Source organism: Saimiri boliviensis, chromosome 8, assembly GCF_048565385.1.
Source record: "Saimiri boliviensis isolate mSaiBol1 chromosome 8, mSaiBol1.pri, whole genome shotgun sequence".
Classification (NCBI taxonomy): domain Eukaryota; kingdom Metazoa; phylum Chordata; class Mammalia; order Primates; family Cebidae; genus Saimiri; species Saimiri boliviensis.
The window spans coordinates 44936909-44964849 of record NC_133456.1 but is presented as its reverse complement, the minus strand read 5'-3'; the positions used below and the strand labels follow the sequence as shown (position 1 = coordinate 44964849).

Here is a 27941-nt window from a genome sequence, read left to right as displayed (position 1 = left end):
AGGGTGATGCAGTTCTGTCTAAAATGCAGCTGGTCCTGTAACTGGTAGCTACAGCAGAGTGAAGGTGAATTAGGCCGGGAATTATGCAGCTTGAGGGTTGAATGAGGTCAGTCACTTGGATTTTGAAACCTCCTGGAATTGTAACAGGAGTATGCATGAAAAGAAGGACTACAATAAGCCTTATCTCAGTATATTCAATAAAGCTTTCCAGATAATTTTTTTATTGTCGGTTATTTTAACTTTACATCAATGCTAAAGTAGGATTAACATCTCTTTGATGATTTCGACAAATAGTTTTATCTGGAAAATTTATTACAAAAACCTACTACAGTATAATATGATCACTCATACTTTCACTTGGTTTTAAAGCTTAACAATATCTACTTCAACAAAGAAAACTCCTTTGTCGTTAGTACTGAACTTCTTTTGATGAAACCTAATCTGTAACAAGTATCCTTTTGTAAAAATAAACATTTAAAATGGTATTATACCAGTCTATTATTTGAGACAAAAAAGAAAAAAATAATCCATTCTTTCATTCCTTTATGATAAAATACAATGAAAGTTCTGTAAACTAAATGGAAAGTCATGATTGCTATGAGATTCATATAGAAGCAACCAGAACATAGCAGAACTTTTTCTTTGATTATTTTTCAAAAGAAAAAGAAACATTAGAAACACTGGAAATTCAAACTGTACTTTTATGACCTAGAGTTATGTGATAACCAGTTTCATCAACAAGCAAAATAAACTTGACCTTGAAACAACAGTAGTAACACATTTTTAAAACAAATCTAGATTAACTTTATATTATTTGCTATTCCCAGTAAGTCAATCATAAAGAGGGAAATAGCAATCTGAATAGAGTCAATTAACCCATATTCATTGCTTCTGATCCTCCACCTTAATTTTAAATACATGAATCAAAAAAATGTAATTGGTCAGTTTTCCAATTTCCACCCCAAACTTAGCAGGAAAATTCTTACTTCTACTTGTTATGTCATTTTTATCAATTTTGACAAATCAAGGATGGCTTTTGTTTTTACTTAACAGAATACAGTTAGAAACTCTGGAAAATAATATTTTCTTAAAGTATTTCTGCTGTCCTTTCCATCACTTCTCATACTGCTTCTGTTTTCTCCCCAAGCTATCCAAATGGTCTGCTTTCCTTGAGTTAAGCCATTCCTACACCCCAGTCTGATGCAATGTTTCTATGCCTCAGCCTGTTGAATTCTCAAATGCACCAGCTTTATGTCAAAATAATTCCATGGAATCTTTTCCCTACCCCTTCCCATATGTGACATGCCAGGACACTTTATCTGCCAGGGCACAAAGGTTTCCCTGAAGGGCACCATGGTTATTTTACATAGATACTGTGTTTCAGCTCTATCAGAGCACAGGTCTTTGTTAGAGAAGAAAAAGTCTTAAACCTGTAACAATGTCTTAAAATAGATATCCAATAAAAGTTTAATTTCGAAGAGTATGAAAAATGTTTTAAAACTATAAATAAGGAAGAATTTTCTGACCCCAAAACAGTGCTAATGAACAGATAGATAGGAGTAGCATATACAATTAGTTTGTAGAAAAGAATTTTTAACCCAAACCCACTTTAATAGAGAATTAAATAACACTCTGGAGTTTAACTCTGAATTAGAAAAGTATCTTTACTCTGTGAGTTCTGAGACCTTTTATTTTCTCTTTTTTTTCTTTCATGAATAAAATGGAACACCAACAAGACAAAGGAAATAATGCTATATCCCTCATGTGCAGTTTCCAGAAACTGAAGTAAATATAACATATTTGTCATACTTTCTGAGGAAGCACAACATAGTTTCCCATCACACTAATTGTTCCCTGACAGTTCGTTCCTTCTTCTGGCTCTGGAAATTTTCCTTATTGATACCTTTGTCTCACTTAATACTGCTCTTTTGGAATAGGACAAGTAAAATACAAATGAACCATAGGAGAAAAAAAGTCATCTCTCTGGTGCCTACATCATGCAATGCTAACAAAATAAAATCATGAGATTTTTTTTCTACCTCTTCCCCAGGATTAAAATTGTCTTTATTCAATAGGTGCAAACATCAAAATAAATAAAAGCACAAATTTGCCAAGCAATTCCCACTTCTTTTAGGCACGATATGATATAGATACCTCATAGAAAATTGAGAACCAGATGGGGTGAGTGGCCCAGAGATGCCTTCTCCGTTTGAAAGCTGACACAGCCTGGTTGCCAATGGGGCCATTCAGAGGATGAGAGACATTGCAGTGAGTCTGGAAATGTATTCTCACACATAACACTGTGAGAGGATGGGGGACGCAGAGGGGAGGGGGCTTAAAATGAAAGTATGGAGTGAAAAGAACAGGATAATCAATAGCATGCCCAGTACAATCTTAGTTCTATTAAAAGGCTAAATAGTACTTTATAGATGGTGTGTAAACAGGAAAACAAATACAGGACATACACCGAAAGGCATTATCAACAGTAACCTCTGGTTAGTAGAATTACTATAGTTTCTCTTTCTTTTCTTCTGCGAATTGCCCTATTTTCAGTAAGAAACAAAAATGTCATTAAAAAGCCATTATATTGATGTTCTCTGGTAACCCTGAGATGTGCCTACTGGAAAGAGAATAAATACATTTCCAGACTCAGTGCAATGTCTCCCATCCTCTGAAGGGCCCAACTGGCAACCCGGCTGTGTCAGCTTTCAAACAGAGAAGGCATCTCTGGGGCACTCATCCCAAACCACTTGCATGATCACTGATTCCCAATTTTCTAGAAAGTGTTAGTCCTTCCCCGATAGTACATTCACAAACAGCACACCAGTATTTTTTCCACATCCTTCCCCAAAAGAAAAGCTTCTTAAATCTAATTTCATATATTTAAAATAAAAGCCAGACAACACAGAGCTCAAACACTTAACTCCACAGTCTAAAACTGGTTTCAACAGAATGAGAGGTCTGGATCCCTAAATCTAGTAGGTGACTTTATCTCCTTCCTTTGTAATAGTCTCCTTAAAAATGCAACTAAAATTAAATTATTCTTAAGAGCAAGAAACCTCAGAATAGTTATATAGATAAATTAGCACATCACATGTATTCTTTGTCATACGACATCATGAAAGAAGTGTGTGTGGCCACACACAACCAGATGATTCAATTAACTACATTTTTCCTTACATTTATTGGATATATGATATGCCTTAATATGCATATATACTAATTAAAAGTTTTTATACTTACTGTAACTTCAGTTTTCTATGTTAGATTCTTGGCATACTGCTTTCAGAATGTTTCTTCAGTCTAAGAGGTATATTAGTACTGAACTTCTTTTGATGAAACCTAATCTTTTGATGAAACAAGTATCCTTCAGTCAACAGAATAACACTAATTTAAATGTCAATGGCCTCACAGAAAAATGCTGTCTTTTTAAAGCATTGAGACTATGCCAGGTAGTTTTTTTTTTTTTTCAAAATGAAAAATAAGAGGGTAATCATAGAAAAACATGGCTGTAATAATGTACTAGCTCTCAGCAGTACAATTTCCCTGGACTACCATAAAAATCTTAAACTTTCTGAATACAATGACAATATGCATATCTGCACATATATATGCATTTTTTTTAAGTCTAAGATTTTCATATGTGTAAAAGTTAAGCTGGATTTAACTTGTTCTACAGCTTAGTGGTGTTGATCGGGCCTTCTTGGACACTTGGTTTACATTTCTTTTTTTTTCTTTTCTTTTTTTTTTTTTTTTAAGAGAGTTTTGCTCTGTTGCCAGGCGCCAGGCTGGAGTGCAGTGGCACAATGTGGGCTCACTGCAATCTCCGCCTCCTGGGCTCAAGCAATTCTCCTGCCTCAGCCTCCCAAGTAGCTGGGACTCCAGGCATACGCCACCACGTCCAGCTAATTTTTGTATTTTTTAGTAGAGACGGGGGTTTCACCATATTGACCAGGATGGTCTCGATCTCTTGACCTCGCGATCCGCCCACCTTTGCCTCCCAAAGTGCTGGGATTACAGGTGTGAGCCACCGCACCCGTCCTGGTTTACATTTCTAGTAACGCGGCTTATTAAGGAAATACTAGGATACAGTGAAAGAAAACATAGTGTTGATAGACCAGGTTTTTAGACACAACTCTGCCCTTCACACTATTCCATGACATGAACAAGAGTGAAAGCTTCTCTTATCCAAAGCTGCTTCTATAAAACCAGAGGTTGTGATGCGTAAGTTCTTTGATCCCATAACATTCTATGGAGCTATTTACCACTTTTATTCTGATCAGCAGGAGATTCGATAACTCTGGCACTAAAATGTCTATATGCTTTAAGCAAAAATTGTGAATCCATTTCACAACTTACAGCTAATATGAAAGTACAACAGGCTATATAAGGTTTTCAACTTACAGATATTCCTCAATATGCCTCTTAGACTGAAGAAACATCCTGAAAGCAGTATGCCAAGAATCTAACATAGAAAACTGAAATTACAGTAAGTATAAAAATGTCCAATTAGTATATTTGAAAGCCTTGACTTTTATTTTGTTCTTTACCAACATAGGCATGAGTGACATTTTTTTTTCTTTTCTTTTTTTCAACAATGAAAACTCCATGAATAACACTGGCCCTCAAAACCAAGAAAACCACAAAGCAGCAAACATAATTTTTAAAAGGGCAACTTAAAATCTGTGTTTCATGTTAATGAATAGTAAACACTAGAATACTGAAACCATATGAAAAATATAAACTGAAGTAGAATGGAATATGCCCACTGGGAAACTTATGGTTTAAGAAGCTGACTTACTTATTTGCTCTTGGAGACGCAATGTGCTAACATTTGTAATAGACACAGGATAACATTAGACGTAAAAATTTCACTTTTCATCTCACCCAACAGCTCAGGAATTTCCTAATTTGAAGAGACTGCTACTTTTACCACATGATGGTTCCTCAATAGTGTGATCCAAATACTTTTATAATCTCAGTCTAACTGCAAACAGAATAATCCCCCCCACATAAATAAAACTATCCTCAGATACTGGCTTTGGAGTAAAAGGACAACTTTATCTGCCTGTACCATTACAGGTAATATATTACAATGGTAAAAGGCTCCAGGTCTAAAGTAAAAAAAAAGTAGGAGCGTCCAGTCTTTTGGCTTCCCTGGGCCACACTGGCGGAAGAATTATCTTGAGTGAGCCATACATAAAATACACTAACACTAACAATAGCTGATGAGCTTTTTAAAAAGTCACAAAAAAACCTCACAATGCTTTAAGGAAGTTTGTTTGTGTTGGGCCACATTTAAAGCTGTATGGGGCTGCATGAAGCCCACAGGCCATAGGTTGGATCAGTTTGCCCCAAGGCTTTAACCACTTAGTAACTAGATGACCTTGGACACTGAGTTAACATCTTTAAGTCTTAGTTTACTGATGTCTAAAACATACACTATAAATGTACTTAGCTAATTTTGTAAAGCATTGAGTACTTAACTCAATTTGTAAAGAATTAAAAATGGCCAGAAAATCTTTGCCACTTTCCAACACAGAAGAGTCTATTTCCCTTCCCATTTACTGACATAGCCTGTAACTTTTTACTCAATAGAATGTGGTAGAAATGAAGCTCCATCAATTCTGAGGCAAGCAATAGAAAATTGGCAGTTTCTGCCTCAGCCTCTTTAAAAAGGCTCTTGCATGTAGCTGCCATTTTGTGAGGAAGCACAAGCAATTATGTAGAAAGACCCAAGTGTGCTCCCAGCTGCAAGTACCAAATACTAGGCATGTAAGTAAAGCCACTGGACCTTCTAGCTGAACTAGCAACCCAACCAACATTATGTGAAGCAGAAGAAACATTTGGTAAACCCACAAAACCATGACAAATAGTAACTGCTATTAAATCATGCCACAAAGTTTAGGGGTGGTTTTCTATACCACAGTAGCACCATTAGAGCTCCTAAACTATTATTATTATCACCATACTCAATACTAGAACTTGAAAGGATATGGCTTTTCTCTCTGAAAATAGAAACATTTTATTTAACAATTGTATTCTTATTAAACAAAGTAATTTTTACATTTGAAATTAAAATTTTTACATGTTCTATATTTTCTTTGATACAAAAACCAACCAAGAGAGGTTTCTGGGAGAAATCTGTACTATTCTATTTGGAAAGCAGCCTACCCAGATTTGAATCAGAAGAATTTACTACAATTAATTCCCCAAACACATATACTTAGATAACCACACAGTGAACTGAACTGCGAAAATACCATTAAGCTAATCCACTGATTTCTACTGACAAAACAATAGACTCAATTCCTACAAGTTTTAAGTTCTCAAAGGTAGAGAAACCGACATTATATACAATAAAATGTAAGCAAAGACATAGAACGTTTACAGACTTAACAGCAGTGTCTTTTAATTAGCCTGCCATTTAAATTATGTGCCTTCTGAAGACAATTTAACATAACTAGATTTAATATATGTCTAGATAAGAAATCATCCTAGATGTTGGCTTGTCTAGTTCTATTCAATGGGGTGTCTGTTTAAAAGTCAAGTACTACTAATAATCCCTGACTTATCCACAGTAAAGATACTTTAGCATAATTCTTTTGGCTTCCAGATATATCTAAACTATCATTACAATATTTTAAATAAGATATTTAAAATTATTGCTTAACAGAGCTCTGTACCTGCCTACCCATGTAAATGCTATTAGTAAAATGGTTATTCAATAGATGCACTACTATATCCAAGACTTGCAGGACTTAATTTATATGGTAAACACCAGAATCAACTGTTATACCTCTCCTGAAGATACTGATCATTGTAACATAATACAAGTAAGAAAATAATTTAAAAACCAAATTTTAATATTTCTGTTAAACAATGCAACGATGGGAAGATTGTGTATTAATGTTTTTTAAAAACTGATTCCTTGCTTAATTATTTCTTAAGGAATTAAATATTAAAATAGAGGGAAATGTGCTACAAATTATCTGCAAAGATCAGGCTGTAAAGTAGCACTAGAAAATCTTTTCATTTTCTCACACATTTTACTCATGTCACAGCTTGCTGCTGCTTTGTCTAAAAGTATAGCCAACTTACACAAATATCAGTTCTCCCTGCTTTCAGACTGATTTTATATGCATGAAAATTATAATCAACATATATGGAGTTCCATCAACTTTAACAAAATTTATTCACTCAGTGAACCTTTTTTGAGGACCTGCTAAAATTGGCGACTACATTAAGTAACAGAAATATAAGATAAAGACCAGTTCAGTCCTTGCTGTCTGGCAGTCGACAGTCTAGTGGTTACTTAGATATAAAAACACACAATTACATACACTAACTGTACAACTGAGGTTATTCGAGGTGCTTCCAAAACACAGGAACTAAAGAGAAGTGTTCAACTCTGTTAAGAGAAGTAGAGCAAATGCAGAAGATCATGCCAGGCAACAAGCCTGGCAGACCAAGGCATACACATGTAGATCAGTCTGGCAGTATGACAGACTGCAAGGTCGGAAGTGCTGTATATTCAGGAAAGAGCCTGATGCAGTAGCAAGAACACATCACAGATATGACAGTAGCTCCTCATCCTCATCCTCATCCTCCTCACGGACGGTGCTGCCCATTTCATCAGCACAGGACCGCTTCTACCTATGCTGCTCAGGAATTCAGAGGTCTGCATGTGCAACCATGCTTCCACCAGAGAGTACTGCATGGGTAGGGAGTTCAAAACAGAAAACCGCTTTCAATAATATGTATTACCAGGCATACTTTAATAATGAAGAATTCTTAATTTTATCCAAATTTGAAAGATCTGTTGAAGATTTCTCTGTTGTAAGATACTAAGTGAGTTTTGAGTATTTCTTCCCTGTGTCCTTGATGAAATACAATCTAGATTTAACAAATTGAGAAAACAAGCAAAAGAAAACAATAGTGCACAGAGAAGAATGCACCAGAAGCCTACGTCTTAGAAGCAGATGTTCTACTTTGGCAGACTCTCAGCCCCTGGTGTATTAAGCATTTGAAACACACTCAGAAATCACATTGCTGATGTACTACTGAAAAGATATGTTTCCCTTTCAAAATACCACAGTAATTCCCTCACTTCCAGAAATGATTCATCAGACAAATATTTAGTGTAGTAAAGAAATATATCCTTTATTCATGATCTAAAATAGAATTCTAAGCTGAATATGGCAAACTCAAAACACACATTATCAATAACCAATCTAATACTATGCCAGCCACTGACATTCTCTTAGGTCAATCTCTTGATAGACTCCTTGAAGCTCTCAAGAATAAACCCCACATGATTTTATGGACTACACTGAAATCTGTTTTTTAAAAATGGACTGAAGTTAAGCATTACATTTTCCATTAAATTTTATGGAGCTGGATATATTTCCTGTGTCAAAATCTGTCACAAAAATCTGTTTTCCAGACATCTGGTGTCACACACACATGAATCCGGTACCACATGGGGATGTCTTTAAATAGCAATGTGTGGCCTAGCATTTGGTTTCTGATCAGAATGTATTTCCAGTATGTTAGTTGGTGAGTTTAATTTAGATTCTATTAATATCTATTTTTATCACTGTTCATTCCATAATAATTTACATATGCCACAAGAATAATACAGCATCTTCTTCATTGTTTATGCATTTTCATATTTATGTGTAAAGAAGGAAAAACTAAATACATGGAGCAGTGAATCTTCTTTAAATAAGTGTCTAACAAAGACACCCAAAATTTGGACCTTAGACCAGCACCATAGGAAGTACCTCAGAGCTTGTTAAAAACGCAGAATCTCAGGTCCCACCAGAACTGCTGACTCAGAATACGTACTTTAATAAGGTCCCCAGGTGATTCTTATGTATGTTTAATGTCTGAAAGCACTCATTTAGCAGGAACCTCAAAGATCCTTTATTTTTCATTGGTCTGCCTCTAGGTAAAACTACATCTAAAGCACCTTCAAGATTTAAGTGCTTATTTAAAGATTTGTGAAAGATTCCTCTCTGTTGTCCCAAACCACATATCTATCAGCCAGTCCCTCCCAAGCAGAGAGGCTGCTAACGTCACTACTGGGCTGGAGCATCATTGTTTTAGAATGAGTTAGCTTCTCTTTCAGGTCAGACCTCAAGGGCAACTACTTATGGGACTTTCATTTGTCATCTCTCTTGCTCAATAACCCTAAAATACTCAACCCCTTGTCTTTGACAGCCTAGTCCTGGGACAGTGTGTACTTTTCACATTTGTAAATATCAACATCAGCATCAGATTGATCATTCCCTCATCACCACACCCCATATCACCCCCACATTTCTATCCTGGGAGAAAAATTAAATTCTTCTGATAAGTCAACAGATTGCCAAAGGTCAGAAAGAGGGCTGCTTTTTTCCTTGCTCCCTCCCACTACAAGAAATGGAAGAGGGCCATGCACATCACAAGCTCAGCCTAACTGTGGCTTACCTATGCCTAGTTTGAGAAAGGAGCAAATTAGTTCTTCCCTCAATAATCTCTATCAATCACCATTAACCTTTGAGATTCCTGAATACAAACAATCCACCTGCTATGTCTTATTCTGTCCTTAAGATCAGGAAAGGAGGAACAAATTTAAAAAGGTAAGACCAACCAATAAAGAAATAAAAAAGTATTTTCTCCAAATGCACCGCTAAGATGCTTTCTCCCCTGGAACTGATTTTTCCTACAGTTATGTATCTCCTTACTTAACAATTAAAGAGCAATCAGGGCCTCCTTGATTGCTTCCACCAGCATAAATAGCCTTGGAAAATGTCAGTCAAGCACTGCTAACTTATTTTGTCATGAGAACCTCTAATCAAAGAAGAAAGATCTTGGCACAGCCTGTGGTGGGGTGTTGAATGCAACATCACAGAACAAGGCCAGAGCATGGTTTGAAAGGAGCAGCTGCAGAATCCTAAGGGAAATGCCACTACATTCTGGTACCTAAGAGAAGAAAAGTGAAAGGAGCACACAAGCATGCCCAGCACTCTCTGGGAAGCGGGCCCTAGAGTAATAAGCCAAGAGTAAAATAAACTAAGGGGCTCTGAAAAACTGTGATGCAGAGAAGCACGACTTCTCATAAACAACTGATGGAGGAAGGCGTTTCATGAACTGCTGGTTTCCAGAGGCTTTTATTTAAAAGATACTGAAATGTTTAACAAAAAAAAAAGAAAGAAAGAAAGAAAGAAAGAGAAAGAGAGTGACATAGAACTCCTATTTATTTCACCCAATAACACTATTAACACAAAAATCTATTATTTACTTGTCATTAAATAATATTTTCACACAAGAACAAGGAAAAAAAATCCCAGGAAAAAAATAACCACTTTAATGGAATAAACTGAGTATCATGAAAGATTCATTAAAATGCCTATTATAATTTCTAGTTCCAGGTCACAGATGCTATGGAACGCATCAGGAGCAACTCTCAGGAAAATCCAAGGTGTAGCTGTTCCACCTTGCAGTACCTCCACATGCCTCTAATCACAGGCGAAGAACTTAACATAATATATAATACAAACTTTGAAAAAGAAATGCAACAAAAAGTGGCTAAGAAGCTTCTTGCAAAAATAAATTAAATATGGCCTGTTAATAATTATTCATCTATGAATACGAAGTATGAAAAGATTCGCTCATTGTTTTCCAACCCTGAAAATATCTTGCAAATATAGTTTAAATATGGGAAAAGGCCATGAGAAAAGAATGAATTATTAAACTATACCCAGGCAACATTAAAATAAGACTGATGGTGCCAGTTTGACTCAATGAACTCAACTGAAAATATAACAGAAAATACAAAGATTTCCCTGGGCATAAAATTCTAGGTCATCAAATTACTTAACTGCAAGACTGTAGTACTTTAATTTAATTATGAATATTTTCTGTTAAATTCCTTGACAACTGTTACCATGTAAAGAAAAGAAATCATTATTTTAATATTTGTCTTATGTAAACTAGCCTATTACTAAAAGTCAGCCTTGCTACTGAAAAACAAGTAGATTTCTGCATAACCTAATAGTACTTAATTACTGTAAAAATGATATAATCTAACATTAACCTTACAGGGTAGTCTGTTTCCCCAAAGTCAGCAGCATATTTTTCAAAAGCATACTTCTGAAACACTCTTTTGGGATATTTTGAAATAAACAGAATTTTAGAGATGGAAGTCACCTCAGAGATCATTTATTAATTTCTCTCTCATTTATAAAGGTGAAACTGCAAACCTAAAGGCTGTGACAGACCCAATTTCACAAACCAACTAGGGGCTAGAATTGAGTCTTTGAACTACAAGTTCCACTGAAACTATGCATACCTTATCATATTACCCCCAATACAAGTAGGCAAGACTTTCTTGTGAGGTAACCAACTAACCAGCCACAACTCATTATTAAATGACTGAAAATGTTAATAACAGATACCATATAAATATGTAAAACTACATTTAAAAATACATACATATATTCTACCAAAACAGAGTACATACATACCCGCCAATCCAGCAATCTTATTCCATATATCCTTAAGAAATGCATGCGTATGTGCACCAAAAGACATGCACACAACCTTGTTTTGAATAATGTTGCCATTATTCAATGTCCATCAACAGCAGATCAATTAGTAACCAGTCACAAACTAGAATATTAAACAGCAAAGAAAATTAACAAAGTGTAACAATATGCAACAATAAGGATGAATCTCACAATCATAATATTGATCTAAAGAATCCAAACACACAAGTATACATCATGCAATTTCATTTATCTAAGAAACAGATATTTAGTTAGACATGTGGATATATTACATGTTAATGGATATAAATATGTGGATAGATATATGTTGAGTGTGTGTGTATAAAATGGATTTATTTCCCCCTTATTCTCTGGATAAAGAAGAAAGAGACTTCTGCACCCTTAACATTGACTCCTTGAAACACAAGCTCATGACCTCAGGAGAGGAACATTTACTTTGTCAAAACTTGCTGCCAAAAGCTCAATGTGAAATAGCCAAAGTCCATTAAATGAAGATAATATTAGAAAGAAAGTTGGCTTATGTTTTTTTTTTCAAGTTGTATGGTAAATACCATAACACTGTGATTTTTTTAAATGTCTTCCTTCCACAACAATATTCTTCAGAGATTTAGAAAAAAAAATATTTTAAAATTTATATGGAACCAAAAAAGAACCCAAGTAGTCACAGCAATCCTAAGCAAAAAGAGCAAAGTTGGAGGCATCACAATACCCAATTTCAAACTATAATACAGAGCTACAGTAATCAAACAGAATGATACTGGTACAATAGCCAATAGAACAGAATAGAGAGCCCAGAAAAAGCACCTCACACCTACAATCATCTGATCTTTGACAAAGGTGACAAAAACGAGCAATGGAGAAAGAACTTCCCATTCAATAAATGGGTGCTGGGCAAACTGGCTAGTATAGAGAAGATTGAAACTGGACCTTTCTCTTACACCAAACATAAAAATCAACTCATGAGGATTAAAGACTTAAATGTAAAACCCAAAACTACAAAACTGTGGATGATAAGCTAGGAAATACCATTCTGGACATAGGATCTAGCAAAGATTTAGTAAAGAAAATGCCAAAAGCAATTACAACAAAAATAAAAATTGACAAATGGGACCTACTTAAAGAGGTTCTGCACAGCAAAGGAAACTGCCAACAGATTAATCAGACAACCTACAGAATGGGAGAACATATTTCCAAACTACGCATCTGGCAAAAGTCCAATATCCAGAATCTAAAAGAAACTTAAATTTACAAGCAAAAAACAACCCCATTAATAATTGGGCAAAGGACATGAACAAACACTTTTCAAAAGAAGACACATGTGCAGCCAACAAGCATATGACAAAATGTTCATACTAATCATTAGAGAAATTCACATCAAAACCAAAATGAGAACCATCTCACACCACTCTGATGGCTATTATTAAAAAGTCAAAAAATAACAAGTGCTGGCAAGGCTGCAAAGAAAAGGGAGCACTTATACACTGCTGGTAGAAGTGTAAATTAGTTCAGCTATTGTGAAGGCAGTATTGATTCCTCAAATAAATTAAAACAGAATTACCATTCCACCTAGCAATTCTATTATTGTGTATATACAGAAAGGAATATAAATCATCCTACAATAAAGACACATGAACGTATACGTTTACCACAGCGTAATTCACAATAGCAAAGACATGGGACATGGAATCACCCTAAATGCCCATCAGTGTAGACTAGATGAAGAAAATGTGGTACATATATACCATGGAATACTACACAGCCATAAAAAAGGATGAGGTCATATTCTTTGCAGCAACACGGATGCAGCTGGAGGCCATTATCTGAAGCAAACTAACGTAGGAGCAGAAAACCAAATGCCAAATAACCTCTTGTTGTTTAGCTCTCACTACATTAATGTGTTTTAATGAGAGCTGAACAACAAGAACACATAGACAGAAAGAGGGGAACAAGAGATACCAGGGGCTACTTGAGAAGGGTAAAAGGAGGGAAGAAGATCAAAAAACTACCTATGGGGAACTATGCTTATTACCTGGGTGATGAAATAATCTGTACACCAAATCCCCATGGCATGCAGTTTACCTGTATAACAAACCTACATATTTACTCCTGAAACTAAAATTAAAGTTAAAAGAGAGAGAGAGAAAAAAAAATCTAACTACCAAGTTTATATAATAAATTTAGATAAAATACCAAGTTTATACAATAAATATTCAATTTTCCAATAAAATGCTTTTGAATTTCCGATGGCATGTACAACAACGTAAGTAAAATTAGACTTGATTTCAGTTTGTAATTTAATTCAAATTTGTCATTTGATTCAGACATCAGGGAAATTTGCTTTTCATGGGTATAAATTTGTTTTCCATGGGCATCCTCTTATTCTGTCAAACAAAGTAGAAAGGAGAATAATGGAAAGTGGAAGCTCTATCCTTTTGATTAACCTATTCAAGCTCAAGAGCAAGGCAGTTTCCCCTGGTTTTACCCATTACAATGGTAGAAGCACTGCAAGGGTCAGTCACCGAGCCACGCTTGGAGCCATATGAGGAACAGATCCAGAGCAACTTATCTTGGCCATTCCAAATTTTAAATTGACACACATTATCAGAAGTAGGAACACATTTAGTTTTTGTAAGAGACAAAACATACCGAATATTCTCAGCAAATGGCAAAAAATATCTAGTTTTCAACAATTCTTCTTTAAAATTACATTGAACAAAGAGATGTAATGTCCTAGTTAATTATTTTTCTAAAGTGGAGTTTTAAAAAAACACAGGTATCTCACAGGACTGTTTTAATTCTGCCTATTAAAATTTATTACTTATTCCAATGTTGAAATAAATTAAAATTTGAAAATAAATTAAATACCATTAGATTAAAGGTTTCTGCTTTTTGTTTTCTCTCTGAAATAAGACAGAAACACATGAGGTTCAGGTTCACATAACTTATTTCCTTCAAAGTTTCATTAAATAATGATTAAATCTAACCCTATCTAGAGATTTGAAATGTTGGCATGTTACATTATAACCACTTGGAGGAACATAAGGCATTATATTCCCTTACAAATCATTAACAAAAATATCTGATCATATAGACCACAATAAATATAGAAATGTTATCAGAAATCAAACTGTTTGGTGGTGAGACAGGATGAATGGAGATTTAAGTCTGTTTTTCCTCCCCATCTTTAGTCAGAACCAGATGTTAAAGATTGAGATTGGGGTGGGGGAAGTAAACTTCCCCTTTTAAAACCCAAAAGCTACTCTTTTTTTTCCCCTTTTGCTGCTTATTTTGAGTGACATGCATTTATGCAAACACAAGATTTTCTGCAAGAGTTTCAATGAAAAGCTGCAGCCTAGATGTCAAAATCTCCTAATGCCTGCCTATACTTGTGTGAGGGTCAGGCAATATGTTGTTCTGGATGCAGGGGCATCATAGAGAAACACAAAGGCTGATAGATTAAGTTGGACTCCAGAACAGCAAAGGGTCTTGTTTCTTTTAAAAGGAATACCAATACTGATAAAAGTTAAGACAAGATCTCAAGGATGATAATTAGCTGCAAATCCATCAAGATCTAACAAAGTATCTAGATGGAAAAATGAAATGTATAAAAATGACCAGAATAATAAAAATGAAACTGGGAAAACAGTGAATAGCAGTGACCGAAAGAAACACATGATAAATGACAGAGTCAAAAAAGAAAGAAATCCCTGCAGTTAAGAAAATGAAAAAAAGTAAAAACATTGAAAGGGTATTATCAAAATAAAAAAGCAAATTAGCAAAACAAAGGGCAGGAAAAAACAAACAAGGATATTTTGGGTAGACATTATTTAAGAGAACATCGGAACATGGAAAAGCTACCTTTCGGCTACCTTTACCTTTTTATTAGCTACATAAATGGGCATAATTAGTACCGTTTGTTCAATAGATGAAGCAACAGTTGCATCATGAAGCGTGTTTCAGTGCCTTTCATATAAAGACTATTCTATGCACAACTGACAAACACCTTCATAACAAGCATTAAAAAGGCATTTCAACATTTGATTCAAAACAGCATTTGTGCTGTTATCCCTGGATGATAAGATTACATACAAGTGATTTTTTTGTTTATACTCATATACTTCCAAAATTTCTACAATGAATCTTTACCTTATACCCCAGAAAAGAATATATTTTTTTTTGAGATGGAGTTTCGCTCTTGTCACCCAGGCTGGAGTGCAATAGTATGATCTCAGCTCACCACAACCTCTGCCTCCTGGGTTCAAACAATTCACCCGCCTCAGCCTCCCCAGTAGCTGCTACTACAGGCATGCACCACCATGCTCAGGTAATTTTTTGTATTTTTAGTAGAGATGGGGTTTCGGCATGTTGACCAGGATGGTCTCGATCTCTTGACCTTGTGATCCACTTGCCTCAAGTGCTGGGATTATAGGTGTAAGTCACGGCGCCTGGCCCATAAAAATGTTTTTAAGCATTCTCCAAGAGAATAACCCATGTTATAAACACAGGCATTTATATAATTCCTGCTAAAGAAATAGCGACATGGAGTCAACCTAACCTAAGAAAATTTCAGTTGGGTTATTTATTTGCCTGATTTGCTTCCAGAAAAATGTAGACAAGTTATAGGATACATAAATGTTTCTAACTCTCAGCTCCTAATGTTTCTTATGTCATAATTAAGGTAATGGCTGGCTCTTAGCCATGTCTTTTCATATTTCCAGTATTAAAATTTGTTATTTTTTAGACTAAACGGCCAGAGACATCATCTTAAAAGTGCAATCTGAAATACCAAAACCCACATACTCTAAAAACTATGTAATGTCCTGGTAAAAACATTTGATAACAAGTCTGAAGATCTGAATTCAGGTTCTGGTTCTGTGGGTCTTGGACAAGTCACTTAATCTCTTTGGTTCAGACCTCAAATTCCTCATCTGAACAACAGAAGTGATGGTCAGCGGTTTTCAAACTTATCTGCATGTTACAATCACATGACTATTTTATTAGATCCCCATGTACAGACCATTATCCCAGAGAATTAATAAAACCTCTGGGGAAGGACATGGCTGTTAGAAAGTTGAGTTCAACAGATGATTCCAACGTGAGCCAAGGTTGAAAACACTGAGTAGGAAGACACTTTCTAGTTCCCTCTAACACACAATGAATCCCAAGGTGGGTTGCATATCAGGATCATCTGAGGAACTTGTAGAGCCTACTCTTACCAAGGCCCATCCCGACTCAATTCAATCGCAGCCTTAGAGGTACTAAAGCACTGGTTATGCTTTAAGAGCTCGCCAGATGATTCTGATGTATCACCATGATTGAGACTCATGTGTTTGACAGAACAACTAGCTTTAGAATTATTTAAATGGGAAGTTTTTGTCTGGTTATAAGCAGGTTGTTGACAATAATCTAGAATAACATAAAAATTTCTAAGAAAACAAAATAGATACCCCACCCCCACACCTCCTTCCCATGAGCCAAGCAATATTCCAAGGACACCCACTGATAATTATGGAATGAAGTCCCTAATATGATCTGACTTACTGGGAATACAATTATAGTAAATTACCACAGGAAGAAAAAAGAAACAAAGTGTAAAGACATACACATAATTTGGGTATTGCCAAATTGCTACACAAGTAACATGAAAACAAATTATGACAGCACAATGCACACTTTGTCAAAAAAAATTGATTCATTTGGCTTATATATCATGTGAAAGTAAGAGGGAGAAAGAGAGAAAAGGCTATCTCAGCATGTTTTAAAAAAAATCTCGGGAAGAGATTTAAAACATATTTCTTAAATATTTGACTAATAAACTCTCACAATTGTTTTTTTCTTAATCACTTGTGAGTTGAGCAGGCTGAAAGCCAATTTTTTTAGAGAGGATTTACCCTTATTTGGGGCTGAAATATTGGCTCATTAATAAAGCTAACCTTTAAAGCACTCAGAAAAATAGCATAAAAAGAAGTAGCAGCCATTATTAACAGATTAATTGTCTATACCTTTAATAGCTTATAAACCTAGGTATACGAAACTAAAATGATACTTAATCACTGTATTAAATATCCTACTTATAAACGTGGTAAAAGATAGCATTTTTAATGAGAAAGCATATCATATTTTAAAATTTTAATGTATTACAGATTAAAATGTGTTTAACTACTTAAAGTATAATGAACTCAAAGGTTAAAATGAGTAATCCTCTAACAAATGGCTAATCAAATTAGTCATTTAGACTTTTAAGTAAGCATTAGGCATTAAGACAGTTCTGAACAATTTTAATTTTCATTTTACAAAGACCTTTGATGTGCTCACCCACATCACTGCATTCATTTACATGAAATGGTCTTCTTCACTTTCTTCTTCACCATGGTACACAGAGAAAGCTAGGGGACTTCCTAAAACAGGTTGGGCCTTGCCCACTGCTCATTCTGAAGATTCCTTTGCAATCTATTGCTTTGGAATGGACAAGCATTGTTGTTGCTTTGGAATGGACAAGCTGCAATTCTAAGCTATCCTACTGCCAGCAACAACGATGACAAAAAGTGTGTTAAAACTCCTTGGAATAGAGTTAAGGATATTAGAAATTATTCAAAAATATACTTCAGAAATGATGACAAGCTCCATCCTGTCAACAAGACACTCTGAGCTATAACCTTGGAAAAAATCCTGAAAAATCCACAGGATGGTGGGGAAAGATGAGGAAGTTCCTTGGATTCTAAAAGGGGCTGAGAACAGCCTTGTTCAAGTACATGAATACAAATATATATATTTAAACAGAAATGACAATGATTTTTCTTGCATAACCTTCGAGAAAAATCTCATAAGCAAGGAACTAGTATGACATAAATCTGAAATACCCCAGGAAGTAACACACACTCACTGACATCTGCAGCATCTTGGAGGTCAGATTCTTGTTCTTCATTACTTGGCCCCTGCCTCTAGCCTCATTCCTTACTGCAGTTTTCACACACGAGATATGCAGTTACCTAAACAGGCAGGCACCATTGTCCCTTCCTATATTCAGTCCTCTCCAGCTGGAACAGTTCCCAGTTTGCCTCTTACTCTCACTAATTCCTCCTTGGCCTTATGCAAAATCACTCACATGCTAATGCATACCTCCCTGGTAAAAAGAATCCCTAGTTCACCATTAGACTCTTATAGGTATATATGAGCCAAAAGAGCTTAGGAACCAGTATTCTCCAGAGCTGCCAAGTAGAAACATAAGAGCAAGTTGCATGGATGCCAAAGATCAGACTGGAAGTCCCATACACTAATGTTCACACCAATGAAGGTCCCACAGGATTCCTAAGGGACCATTAGCTAACACCAATATATGACAAAAATATTCAAATCCTAAAAGCATTTACCTGTAAAAATCATTTACTTGCCCCTATGTTTTGGGGGAGAAACTTAGAAGAGGAAGATGTCTTCATCTAGACACACCTTCAATCTGTACTTCAGGATACAACAATTACTGAAACAGCTCAGACATTTTATAGTCATCAGTGGATTCTACTACTAAATTTGAACTCCATAAAACATTTAGAAGACACTTAATTTTCATTTATTAATGGAAAAAATTGTAATGAAGTTAGCAAAGTGACTAACATATGAATTAAGTGGTATCTTCTTAGAATTTATACACATATATATTTTGATATAGTGTTCCATTATACCAGTGTAATTTAACTGCTTTATTCTAAAACTCCTTTGCTTAGATACTGAAACAGGTACTATTTAAACCTGCAGTGTTGATAAAAATTAAATTAGAGAAATCAGAGAAGTCTTTACACAGCCAATACTAACAAATGCTCCATTATAAATAGCGCTCATGCATAGTCATTTTATGTACAAATTTTGGTTACTGAAAGATATTCACTGAGCAAGCAATTTCAGGTAATTTGCTGGTTGTGATTATTGTAATATGTAATTTTTAGTTGTGATAATTACGTGAGAGATTCCGAATACACAATTTGTAGAATAATTATGGAACCTCTATTTATTTCTTTAGGCTTAGTATTTGAGAAGAGAGGCTGTGAATTTATGAGGTCTGCAATTTATTTTTCAAGCCCCTGTTGATTTATCTTTGTATGGCGGTTTGTATGTCTCAGATTTTGTACCAAAGCTGCTATTTGTTATTAAATGCGGCTCTTTTCAAAGTGTCAAGAGTAGCATAAAGACATTCAGAGTTCATTTTCCTGGAGTGGAACACCTCCTTGTGATTCAAAGGTCAGTAAAAAGAAGCCTATCTCAAAGCACTGCTTATAACATCCACCATTCTCAAGTGGAAAGTCAGGTAAGGCACAGGGAGTTGTGGCTCACTTGTGCCCCACTCTGCATCCTTGAAATCTACGAAGCCATAGTTTTAATTATTTGTTCCAATATTCTAACTGGGGGTTGGGGTAAAGAGGCAATCTCTTCTTAGTAGAAAATCAAAAGAATCTGAAAGTTCATTAATATAACAAAGTTCATTAATATAACAAAGCTGGGTATATATTGTTTAAAGATAGTAGAATGAACTTAAATTTGTTATATGCCTTGAAGGGGTCACTTATCTTTTCACTGTAATTTTTAAGTTACAATTCTCCTCAAAAATAAATTGCTGGCTTAATAATATTGTAAACTAGAAACAGTTCATGGAAATAGCAGGACATTCAATTACAGAAGCGATTTTTAGTATAATGTTGAGAGTAAGTGTCTTCTATTTAGCCAAGAGACAGTGCTTTTCTCTTAGGCTACAACTTTATGAAGTTAGTTCTCACATGGCACTCTAACTGCACACTTAAACTGCCTAGCTTCAACATTTTTCATAGATACATAGAATTCATAAAAGACTTCAAAAAACTGCCTTCTTACATCTCAAATGGTCACTCAGCATGTGAAATGGGCTATAAATACAGATACACACTGAATTTCAAATAGTATAAAAAAGCACAATATTTCATGAAGAATTTGTTATAATGAATACATCCTGAAATATTTTAAATATTTTAGGTTACATAAAATATATTGTTAAAATTCATTATATTTGCTTATTTTGATTTTAAGATTAATATAGCTACTAGATAATATAAAATCACCTGTACTTACATGACACTTCTGCTGGGCAGTATTGTCCCTGGAGCTCATCAGCTCCCAACATCTGTTATATCCATTCTTTGTTTCTATTTCTCTTTAGTTTTTACCTCCTCTTTAAGGATCCTTGAATCCATTTAGATATTCCCCTATAGTAGGACAGCCTTTTTTTATCCTCACTCCACAGTGGGAGAGTATCCCATCTCTAATACCCTCCATACCAACCATCTAAAAAAATAAGCAACGTTATATTTATCAGTTCCTCTTCTTTACTGCATGGTAGCTTCCACACCCACTACTGCAGTAGCTGCTGTTTGAGAGGTCAGGCCCTTATCATCACTCATCCAAACAGAAGCCCATGGCCACTTATTGGATCCACTGCTTCCAATCTATCACCTTTGACAAATTTTCCATACTCTGCCACTATCATCTTTCTAAAGTACAGGTCAGATCACTCCATTTACCACCTGAAATAAATGCCAATGCTACCCTAATTTTTATAAAGTTCGCATTTCTGAGCATGGCATTCATTCTCTCTAGCCCAAACTAGAAAATCCCAGGCAAATTCTTATTATATTATTACATCTCTCCTCAATACATATGGCCCCACTTGTTTTCTGAGATGGAGTATCACTCTGTCACCCAGGCTGGAGTGCACTGGCACAGTCTCAGCTCACTGTAACTTCTGCCTCCGAGGTCCAAATGATTCTTGTGCCTCAGCTTCCCAAGTAGCTGGGATTACAGGCACGTGCCATCACGCCCAGTTAATTTTCCATATGTTTAGTAAAGACAAGGTTTTGCCATGTTGCCTAGCCTGGTCTTGAACTGCTAGCCTCGAGCATTCTGCCTGCCTTTGCATTCCAACGTGCTCAGATTACAGGCGTGAGGCACCCCACCCAGACCATGACCCAAATTCGTATACTGCTATATTTTATTCCCTCAACTGCCAGGTTCATTAAAAACTAGACACATTAAAAACCCTTTACATGTGCTATGGCTTCAGGCTGCAAGACCCTTCCCTCACATGGGTGTTTATCAAAATCCATTCATCTCCTAGTGAAACTATCTCCAGTCCCTGAAATTGGAACTAATCACTCTATTCTCTGAAGCCCCATATCATTTTGCCAGCATCAGTAACAGGAAATTAATTTTTTTCTTCCCTTCAATTATACTGACATACCTGTCTCCACTGCATGATACTTAAGAATAAAGAATGAAAGAATGAAACAAAGAGAGGGAGAAAAACAAACAAATAAAAAAAAATTATTCTTAATGACAGGAAGCCGTCACACGAACCACTATGTTCCCACAGTTCCTATCCCCATGGTCTGCATATGGCACCATGGTCTGCATATGGCAGGAACTCTACAGGAAAAAAGTTTGCTAAAGAAAGAACGAGGTGAATGAAGCTGATTCTGGGTTTAAAAACTCAGAAATTCAGAGATATTTTTAAATTCTCACTTTAAAATTACGTTTTGCTAAAGAAAGAACAAAGTGAAATTGAGTTTAAAAACTCAAAAATTCAGAGATTTTTAATTCTCATTTTAAGATGACATTACATATAATTTGTGTTGAATTAATGCATAAAAGAATACAATTCTGTATACACTCACTTAAATACCTTGTGTCTGGAACATCCTCAACCAACTTAACCATATTTACCACTGAATATGGTTATCTATGGACAAGGAACACAGCCCTCAATTAGAAGCTGTCTATAGTCTCAAATATTCACAAAACTCCATTTCAAAACAAAAATAGAAGTGGTAACTATTTATATGGTTTAATGACCTGATATTAAAACTTCTCAAAAAAAGACAGAAATTGTAATTAGGAGATCTCTATCTGTTACAGCTAGTGGATATTCTTTTTAAAGGTCACGAAGATATTCTGAGTCATAACCCCTCAGTAAGCTTTGCCAAACAGCTGGCTGAAAACCAACTCAAAGAATACAGACAAGGCTTGGGAAGCAGGCATGTCATACCAAGTTACTTTTAATTAATTTTTTTCAATGAAATATTGTCCTGCAACAGGTTACTTTTAATTTTCAGTGGCAAATTGATGGATAGAAATGCACAAAAAAAGAGATATGGCAAAAAATATCTGAAAGCTGTTAAAATACTGGTCAATAATATGGAATACTTGGAAAATTAAATCTTAATTTACCAGAATTAAAGAAATTTAAATGAGATAGATTTGTGCAAAACATTCGTTGTTGCTTCCAAAACTTAAAAAAAAAAAGTTTTTAAGCAACTCATTTTCATTACAAAACTGAAAATGGAACCATATGAATTGCTACACTACTGCTATTGAGCTGCTCAAGGACACAAAGAATAGTCTTTTAGGCCCACTCGTGGCTATCTAACTATAGCAATGAGTTAGTTTTGAGTAACACCAAACTAAATATTTCAGACAATTAGTACTTGGAACAGTACATCAGTCATACATCCAATAGAATACCATTACACAAAAGGAAACTTGAACTCAAGTGAATTTCTGCTAATATTTTCAACTGTCACTGAAATACATTTTACCAGATTAAATCTTGGAAAAAATTAGTCACTTTTTTTTTTTTTAAAGATTCTACTTTTCCTCAAAAAACTGTGATATGGCCAGACACAGTGACTCACTCCTGTAATCCCAGCATTTTTGGAGGCCAACATGGGAGGATGACCTGAGCCCAGGAGTTAGTGAACAGGTTGGGCCCCATGTTGAGACCTCATAGGTAAAGCTATTCTCTAGTAACAGTGATTAAATTATAGCACTAGCAGTATAATAATGAAAAGAATCCTGAGAATCTGGTTTGTGTCCAGTAAGCCCTTTCAACAGTTCAGTACACAATTTTATTTGTGATGTAAAATCCTATGTTCAGAGAAACACATATAATTATATATTTTTACATATTTTATAAATTATATGCATAATTATATATATGGCACAAAACATGAGAATTGATTTTTAAAAGCCCTATTTGCTTTAAAGCAAAAAAATAAAACAAAACTGAGATCCTTCTCAAGATTATACTGTGAGTTTGAGCAAAGATTATTCAGAATAACTTCTTTTTAACTAGAATCCAATATATCAACATAGAGTTGGAAACGACCATAGAGAAGATGCGGTGTCCCCATGAATAATTAGATAAGTAAAGGAACTCAGAGGACTTGTCTGATACTAGTTGGAAGGAAAATGAATCAAGACTAGAACTGGGATCTCTTGATGCTTCAATCAGTGTTCAATCATTATACTACCAATGGGTAGGTAACAAACATGTAACTGCTCTATATAATAAAATCAGAAAACAAGCCACCAACAAGGAACCTACATTTACACTTTTCCTAAAAAATATTGTTCATCCTTGGCTGTTTGGCCTGCTTGACTGTTTAAGCTTCAGTACTGACACCTGTCTTCAACTGAGTCTTATAAAACCAAGATGAAAAGTATCTTCCATACAAATTTTAAAAGAAAATAATTAACTTTCCAACCTTCTACGAAGCCATTTGAGTTTTCATATAAAATGTTTTGTTAAAATACCTACAAAAGTTAAATTTAAAAATTTATTTTTAAAAATCCTTAGCTTAATATTAAAACTTACAAAAGAACTTTAAACTATTCCTGTCCCACATCTTTAGTAATATCTGTTTCTCTAAGGATCTGTCTGTGTATTTGTTTTGTAGTCTTTTCTTTACGTTTAAGTTGTCCAAGTGTACTCATTCACCTGAAATTCTGTTAGGACAAGCTCTGTGTTTTCATACTATAAACTTTATGCCAGTTTCATGCTGTAAAATAGGCTGTCTTATGTCATTACACTATATCTATCCAACTATATTCTTAAGTTTCTTGAAGGCAGGAGTCATATTTTATATTTCTTTGGTTTTGCACCACTATGCTTTGTAAATAGTAAATAAACAGTAACTGTTCTTTGAAGATAACAAAATCTATGACTTAAATCTCACTCCTTGAGCCACCAACAGTAATATACATTCAGGTTAAAGTACACTGAAGAAGAGAATAGCATTAATAGGTATTACTCATTGCAAATACTTCAAAAAAAGTATTCATTGTTTGTTTATTTGGTTGACTTAATAGAAACCAGTTACAGATACTGATACAAATGCTTTCCTGTTACAATTTTTAAAAACCACTTTAAAATAAATGCAAGAGTATATTAAAAATCTAGGAGCACTGAAAATAAGAAAAATTCCTAATACCATGTATTATTTAACTTAATTGTAGCTTTTAGATTGTAAGATCAGAATCACTGTCAACTGCTTAAATGACAAAATAACCCACCATTTAGTATCATTCACTCATTCATTCATTCACTTAGCTTATATTTACTGAGTTCAGCTATCTGCCATGCACACATCTGGGCAACAGAGACAGCAGTGAATGTATAGAAAGATACCTGGATAGAGCAATGAAATGGAGAAATGGATGAAAACAGACAGAAACACATATAAAACAAATTTTAAAAAGTAACTTTGGTTTTATTATGCTCAACCTTATTATAATAAGATGAGAAGTAGTTTAAAAAGTATTATGTAGACAAATATACATTCCATCTATGAGGAGCTCAGGAAACAAATATACCCGACATTTGAGTTTCATCATAGGAGATTATTAACATAGTTAGACTGAATGACAAGAATGGAATTTCATTTCTTAAAAAGTGTATCAATAGTCAATCTCCTTGAGCAGCTTAGAGGCTGGCAGGTGATTAGCAGGCGGCCATACTACCAGCTCAGTAGATGCTCCTGTCACAGAGCCACTCATGAGCCCATAAACAGCACCTTAAAACTTATTTTTTAAACATACATACAGTCTACCAAGAATCAAGAGAAAAAGCATAACCTCAACACAATCTTGGATTTGTTTTAAATCCCAGAAAATCTAGTAAAAGATCTGCGTTATGCTCACTCGTTTTTATGATTGGTGGAGTCATAAATTCAAAGACTGAGAGAAAGGAATGTGCATAAACCCCAAGCTGGCCCAGCAAACTGCCAAACACTGTTCTTACTGTTTTCCTTTACAAATCCTGGTTGGTTGTATACTTTCTCAAACAGTTGAGGGATTCAATGGAGTGAAGGCCATGTACGTGGTTTAATAATATGTAGAAAAACAAAAAAGCCATGGTAAACTACACATGTGGTTCCCATTATCATGTTTCTGAAGTGAAGAAATTCAGTGAGAAAAAAAGATGGGACACTTCGAATCAGGGAATCAGCACTCCCTAATAACAAAATACAAGCTAGCACAGCAAAATTAGCAAGCCTAAAAATCCTAAAGAAACATATTTGTAAACATTAGAGGAAAAAAAGAAACTACACTGACTTCAAGATGAAATGTAAGCTAACACTTCCACCAAAGACAGAACACATACACCCTGAGACCTGCTTGTTAGGAGCTCTATAAATTAAGTTAAACTGGTTCTGCTATGAATTTATGCCTGTTTAAAATCAATTGGCCCGGAAATAGTGCCAATTCAAAGAGATTTTCTACTGAGAAATGTTTTGCTCTCATTTTATTCAGTAAAAGTAATTACATCTCCAATTGCTTTCACTATAGCATGCTGTTACTAAAAGTTTCTTGGCCCAAAATCTTTAAAAAAAAATTTACTTGTAAAAATTAAAATACTTGGAATTATTTTTTGTGAACCAGATTTATTTAAGCAGTTTAATATTTATTTTTCTTTTAAATACCTAAGAATCACATACTTAAAAAGACATACTTCATAGCCACCAACTAGCCTATCTTAGTGAAATTACAAAAAACAAATCAGAGGTTTGACACGGGAATAACCTGAAGCATTTAGGGAAGAAACAGCAAACCCTCATTAAGACTATTTCTAAACCTCAAAACCGAAAATCAAAGGAAGTCTATACACTCTTCTGTTTATGTCAAATGATATATAACTTACTAATCCAATCAATAATATTCCCTAGATTCAGAAAATAATTTAGAGTTATGTCATTTTTCTATAATTATAAAAAGTAGGAAATATTGGATATATTTGCAACACAGAAATTAGTTTGATTTTTCAAAATCTGACTCCAATACCAGATCAAACTATATTAATTTCTTCGTACTTCTTGTTAGGAGTAAAAGCCTGCTACTTCCAGGAAATAGTAAGTTGCCTCCTGATCAATTTTAGACCGTAAGTACTTCACAGGTATAAGTTTAAGATACTACTTAATGCACTAAGTATACATATTTTATAATATGTATAGTATAGAGACATGTTTAAAATCCATTAGGTCTCCAGTTTTATTACTACTTTTATCAAAGCCATTAGATACTAGAAGAAAAGCATTAGCAGATCTGTATGTGATTAAAAACATTTCTTTTTAATTTTAATCCAAGTGATTAAAGAGTATTTTTCAGGATCCCTTAATTAGGCCTTTCCCTGAATAGTAGAGAACTCCTGCTGGGAAAAAACAAAAGTAGGATTTTAATTCTAATTTTTGACATAGATCCAAGTTCACAGAATTATTATATTTTTCAGTCATTACAAACACAGTTGGCTAAAAGGCATAGTTAATATCTTTCAATATTGGAAGACTGTCTAAATCTGGCACTAATACTAATGAACAAGCCCTGATATCTGTAGAATTTTATGATAGAATTCATGGCTGGCAGGCAGATAGCAATACAGAGTTTAAAAACCAATTATTTTACCTTATGGCCTGGTGACTTTGAGTAAGTCACTGAAACAAGTCTATAAACTTCTATTATCTTAAAAATGATTGGCCTAACCACAGACATACACTCTCAAATCAAAGCCTGCATAACTAGAGAAATACGAGTGAGCTCTGTGGATGACACCAATATCAATTTCCTACTATTGATATTATGCTACAGATGTTAACACTAAGGTAGACTGGGTAAAGTTTCAAAATAAAAAGTTTTAAAAGAGAGACAGAGATTTCCCTAGATAAGTACCAGTATTCCATTATGCTTTGTAATTCTATAACAGAATGAAAATGGCATCCCCCCCAACCCTCGCCTTTTTTTTTTTTTTTGGAGATGGAGTTTCACTCTTGTTGCCCAGGTTGGAATGCAATGGCATGATCTCAGCTCACTGCGACCTCTGCCTTCTGGGCTCAAGTGATTCTTCTGCCTCAGCCTCCCAAGTAGGTGGGATTACAGCCTCCTGCCACTGGCTAATTTTTGTATTTTTAGTAGAAACGAGGTTTCACCATGCTGACCAAGCTGGTCTTGAACTCCTCACCTCAGGTGATCCGCTGCCTCGGCCTCCAGAAGTGCTGGGATTACAGGCGTGAGCCGCTGCACCTGGCCCCATTTCCTTTT

The 27941-nt window shown here is 34.9% G+C and overlaps 1 protein-coding gene across 9 annotated transcripts in view; it reads right to left on the bottom strand.

The window, feature by feature from the left end:
* The window catches only part of CBLB (Cbl proto-oncogene B), a 428727-nt gene that overhangs the window by 343864 nt on the left and 56922 nt on the right, over positions 1 to 27941 (bottom strand). The window lies entirely within an intron of this gene.